Here is a 6,273-nt window from a genome sequence, read left to right on the forward strand (position 1 = left end):
TAACGTCTGACTCAGTTGATGGAAACAGGAAGTGAGGAAGGTGGGGACTTTTTCATAATTAGTCATCCCAGGTCTGTTGTTTGCTTAATATAGCTGCTTCATAGTGTGTGTGCTTTAGACGGTGGGTTTCAGCCAACACAAAATAACCCAGACCTATGAATAGATTCCATGTAAACAAAACATGGCAGACCACGACAAGAGAGCGTGGCTCAAGAGTGTACTGTGTGGTGTGTGTGTGTGTGTGTGTGTGTGTGTGTGTGTGGTGTGTGTGTGTGCCTGCCAGCCTGCTTGTGTGTGTGTGTGTGTGTGCCTGCCAGCCTGCTTGTGTGTGTGTGTGTGTGTGTGTGTGTGTGTGTGTGTGTGTGTGTGTGTGTGTGTGTGTGTGTGTGTGTGTGTGTGTGTGTGTGTGTGTGTGTGTGTGTGTGTGTGCGTGCGTGCGTGCGTGCGTGCGTGCGTGCGTGCGTGCGTGCGTGTGGCGAGAACAAGCTGCTTTTACCCAGCTTGGTGCCGTTGATGAGCTGTCGTTTTATTGGTTAGCTAAATGCCACCTCCTGACTGTGTGATATATCACTCTTTTTTACATTTTATATATTTATTTATTTTATTCCTGTTTTTCTCCCCAATTTTGTGGTTTCCAATTGGTAGTTACAGTCTTGTCCCATCGCTGCAACTCCCGTATGGACTCGGGACAGGCGAAGGTTGAGAGCCGTGCGTCCTCCGAAACACGACCCAAAACAAGCCACACTGTTTCTTGACACAATGCCCATCCAACCCGGAAGCCAGCCGCACCAAATGTGTCGGAGGAAACACTGTGCACCTGGCTACCGTGTCAGAATCTCTAGTGGCACAGCTAGCACTGCGATGCAATGCCTTAGACCACTGCGCCACTCGGGAAGCGTGATTATATCACTCTAGACGCAGAAAAAACTATATTTAGACAGAAACCATCCCCATCACGTAATGTAGAGGGCTGGGAAACATCACACTACTGCTGCTACTGGCCAGTCCAACATGCTATTCATAACTTACCCTTATGAGTTATCAGCCCACCAGCTGAAACTGCATGGTGATGATAAACAATGTACTTATAGGAGTAAGTTACTGTATAGTTCAGCAGTACTGGAAAACATAATGTCAAAATCTTCATGTTTGAGAACCTGTTGCAGTGAAAGCAAATGACTGTAAAAATGGACTGTTGTTTACAGGATAGTACAGTGTACTAAAGCTACATGCTACAGTACAACATTATACCACACCACTCTTATCGTTCTGGTTAGATACAGTGCCTTGCGAAAGTATTCGGCCCCCTTGAACTTTGCGACCTTTTGCCACATTTCAGGCTTCAAACATAAAGATATAAAACTGTATTTTTTTGTGAAGAATCAACAACAAATGGGACACAATCATGAAGTGGAACGACATTTATTGGATATTTCAAACTTTTTTAACAAATCAAAAACTGAAAAATTGGGCGTGCAAAATTATTCAGCCCCCTTAAGTTAATACTTTGTAGCGCCACCTTTTGCTGCGATTACAGCTGTAAGTCGCTTGGGGTATGTCTCTATCAGTTTTGCACATCGAGAGACTGAATTTTTTTCCCATTCCTCCTTGCAAAACAGCTCGAGCTCAGTGAGGTTGGATGGAGAGCATTTGTGAACAGCAGTTTTCAGTTCTTTCCACAGATTCTCGATTGGATTCAGGTCTGGACTTTGACTTGGCCATTCTAACACCTGGATATGTTTATTTTTGAACCATTCCATTGTAGATTTTGCTTTATGTTTTGGATCATTGTCTTGTTGGAAGACAAATCTCCGTCCCAGTCTCAGGTCTTTTGCAGACTCCATCAGGTTTTCTTCCAGAATGGTCCTGTATTTGGCTCCATCCATCTTCCCATCAATTTTAACCATCTTCCCCGTCCCTGCTGAAGAAAAGCAGGCCCAAACCATGATGCTGCCACCACCATGTTTGACAGTGGGGATGGTGTGTTCAGCTGTGTTGCTTTTACGCCAAACATAACGTTTTGCATTGTTGCCAAAAAGTTCAATTTTGGTTTCATCTGACCAGAGCACCTTCTTCCACATGTTTGGTGTGTCTCCCAGGTGGCTTGTGGCAAACTTTAAACAACACTTTTTATGGATATCTTTAAGAAATGGCTTTCTTCTTGCCACTCTTCCATAAAGCCCAGATTTGTGCAATATACGACTGATTGTTGTCCTATGGACAGAGTCTCCCACCTCAGCTGTAGATCTCTGCGGTTCATCCAGAGTGATCATGGGCCTCTTGGCTGCATCTCTGATCAGTCTTCTCCTTGTATGAGCTGAAAGTTTAGAGGGACGGCCAGGTCTTGGTAGATTTGCAGTGGTCTGATACTCCTTCCATTTCAATATTATCGCTTGCACAGTGCTCTTTGGGATGTTTAAAGTTTGGGAAATCTTTTTGTATCCAAATCCGGCTTTAAACTTCTTCACAACAGTATCTCGGACCTGCCTGGTGTGTTCCTTGTTCTTCATGATGCTCTCTGCGCTTTTAACGGACCTCTGAGACTATCACAGTGCAGGTGCATTTATAAGGAGACTTGATTACACACAGGTGGATTGTATTTATCATCATTAGTCATTTAGGTCAACATTGGATCATTCAGAGATCCTCACTGAACTTCTGGAGAGAGTTTGCTGCACTGAAAGTAAAGGGGCTGAATAATTGTGCACGCCCAATTTTTCAGTTTTTGATTTGTTAAAAAAGTATGAAATATCCAATAAATGTCGTTCCACTTCATGATTGTGTCCCACTTGTTGTTGATTCTTCACAAAAAAATACAGTTTTATATCTTTATGTTTGAAGCCTGAAATGTGGCAAAAGGTCGCAAAGTTCAAGGGGGACGAATAGTTTTGCAAGGCACTGTATTAGACAGAAATAGAGAGATCTCACAGTGAAAACACTAAGGGGCCTCTGGTATGGGAGCCGTTACCCTCGGGCCCCTGGATACACAATGCTGAGGGATCGACTGTATTGATGCAGCTCCTGTCTCTGTGTACACTAGCTAACCAGCTCAGACCACTCTCACCCCACCTATGGGAGAAAGGCAGGTTGCTGACACAGACCATACAGAAGCCAAGACATGTCACAATGTCCTCCAGCTGATCTACCACGAGTTGCACTCTGGGCCGCTGCATGGCTGTGAGGGACTAGGTCAATGTTTTGGACGTGATCAACTTGTTCTCTCTGTCCAGAAGTCCTATCTAGGGTCAGGTCAAGAAGGAAGTTAGATTAATAGATGTACTAAGCAACTCTTTTAGAAGAAAGTGACTTTCTCTATTACCTCAACCTTTTTTTAACCTTATTTTGGGGTTTTTGTTTACTCATGCTGCAGTAAAATGGGCCCAAGACAGACGTCATGGATTTTGCATCAAACCATATATTCTTTACACAAACTATCATACCAATCTGATTACAGTTTACTGGAGTGGTTCCCAACCTTTTCTGTTACTGTACAAACTGAATTTTGCCCTGCCTGACAAACCCACTCATGTGTATTCTACCTTATGGTCTCATGAGTCTTCTCAAGTACCCCCTGTGTATCGGCAAAGCGCCCCCAGGGAACCTAGTACCCCTGGTTGGGGACCACTGGTGTACTGGATAGGGTTGCAATGATATTGGTAATTGGCCAAAGTTAATGGAATCTGCAGTCATTTTGGTAATTAACAGAATATCTATGGCGATCTACCGTCACTTTGGTAATTTATACTTGAATAACTGTAAAAAAAAAAATATATATTCGTATAGTATTCATTTTTATATCTGTGTCCCTATTGTCCATGAGTTTCTAGTAGATAGACCATATGGTTCAAGATAAAATAGCCTAATTAATGTAAAAAGCATCTAATCAACAATGTCATTATTTTCAATTACCTCTGCAACTGGTCTAACTATTGACTTTTTTTCACAACTGCCTCCAGTTTGACGCCAAAGCATTTACAACAAAGACGTATTGACATAGTAAAATAAGAAATGCTAAGGATATTTCATGCTGAATCCTTCATATTAAACACCAAAGGTATTCACCAAAATTATTGTTTTTATTTTGGATAATGTTTTACAGCTTTGTCATTCCATTTTTTTATTTTAAAATCATATTATTTCATTATTTCATATATTTGACATTTTATAAGAGATGATTAGACACTGATAGGGCCAGAGATGATTAGACACTGATAGGGCCAGAGATGATTAGACACTGATAGGGCCAGAGATGATTAGACACTGATAGGGCCAGAGATGATTAGACACTGATAGGGCCAGAGATGATTAGACACTGATAGGGCCAGAGATGATTAGACACTGATAGGGCCAGAGATGATTAGACTCTGATAGGGCCAGAGATGATTAGACACTGATAGGGCCAGAGATGATTAGACACTGATAAGGCCAGAGATGATTAGACACTGATAGGGCCAGAGATGATTAGACACTGATAGGGCCAGAGATGATTAGACTCTGATAGGGCCAGAGATGATTAGACTCTGATAGGGCCAGAGATGATTAGACACTGATAGGGCCAGAGATGATTAGACACTGATAGGGCCAGAGATGATTAGACACTGATAGGGCCAGAGATGATTAGACACTGATAGGGCCAGAGATGATTAGACTCTGATAGGGCCAGAGATGATTAGACACTGATAGGGCCAGAGATGATTAGACACTGATAGGGCCAGAGATGATTAGACTCTGATAGGGCCAGAGATGATTAGACACTGATAGGGCCAGAGATGATTAGACACTGATAAGGCCAGAGATGATTAGACACTGATAGGGCCAGAGATGATTAGACTCTGATAGGGCCAGAGATGATTAGACACTGATAGGGCCAGAGATGATTAGACACTGATAGGGCCAGAGATGATTAGACACTGATAGGGCCAGAGATGATTAGACACTGATAGGGCCAGAGATGATTAGACTCTGATAGGGCCAGAGATGATTAGACACTGATAGGGCCAGAGATGATTAGACACTGATAGGGCCAGAGATGATTAGACACTGATAGGGCCAGAGATGATTAGACACTGATAGGGCCAGAGATGATTAGACACTGATAGGGCCAGAGATGATTAGACACTGATAGGGCCAGAGATGATTAGACACTGATAGGGCCAGAGATGATTAGACACTGATAGGGCCAGAGATGATTAGACACTGATAGGGCCAGAGATGATTAGACACTGATAGGGCCAGAGATGATTAGACACTGATAGGGCCAGAGATGATTAGACACTGATAGGGCCAGAGATGATTAGACACTGATAGGGCCAGAGATGATTAGACACTGATAGGGCCAGAGATGATTAGACACTGATAGGGCCAGAGATGATTAGACACTGATAGGGCCAGAGATGATTAGACACTGATAGGGCCAGAGATGATTAGACACTGATAGGGCCAGAGATGATTAGACACTGATAGGGCCAGAGATGATTAGACACTGATAGGGCCAGAGATGATTAGACACTGATAGGGCCAGAGATGATTAGACTCTGATAGGGCCAGAGATGATTAGACACTGATAGGGCCAGAGATGATTAGACACTGATAGGGCCAGAGATGATTAGACACTGATAGGGCCAGAGATGATTAGACACTGATAGGGCCAGAGATGATTAGACACTGATAGGGCCAGAGATGATTAGACACTGATAGGGCCAGAGATGATTAGACACTGATAGGGCCAGAGATGATTAGACACTGATAGGGCCAGAGATGATTAGACACTGATAGGGCCAGAGATGATTAGACTCTGATAGGGCCAGAGATGATTAGACACTGATAGGGCCAGAGATGATTAGACACTGATAGGGCCAGAGATGATTAGACTCTGATAGGGCCAGAGATGATTAGACACTGATAGGGCCAGAGATGATTAGACACTGATAGGGCCAGAGATGATTAGACACTGATAGGGCCAGAGATGATTAGACACTGATAGGGCCAGAGATGATTAGACACTGATAGGGCCAGAGATGATTAGACACTGATAGGGCCAGAGATGATTAGACACTGATAGGGCCAGAGATGATTAGACACTGATAGGGCCAGAGATGATTAGACACTGATAGGGCCAGAGATGATTAGACACTGATAGGGCCAGAGATGATTAGACACTGATAGGGCCAGAGATGATTAGACACTGATAGGGCCAGAGATGATTAGACACTGATAGGGCCAGAGATGATTAGACACTGATAGGGCCAGAGATGATTAGACACTGATAGGGCC

This window comes from Oncorhynchus mykiss, chromosome 18 (genome assembly GCF_013265735.2).
Source record: "Oncorhynchus mykiss isolate Arlee chromosome 18, USDA_OmykA_1.1, whole genome shotgun sequence".
NCBI lineage: Eukaryota > Metazoa > Chordata > Actinopteri > Salmoniformes > Salmonidae > Oncorhynchus > Oncorhynchus mykiss.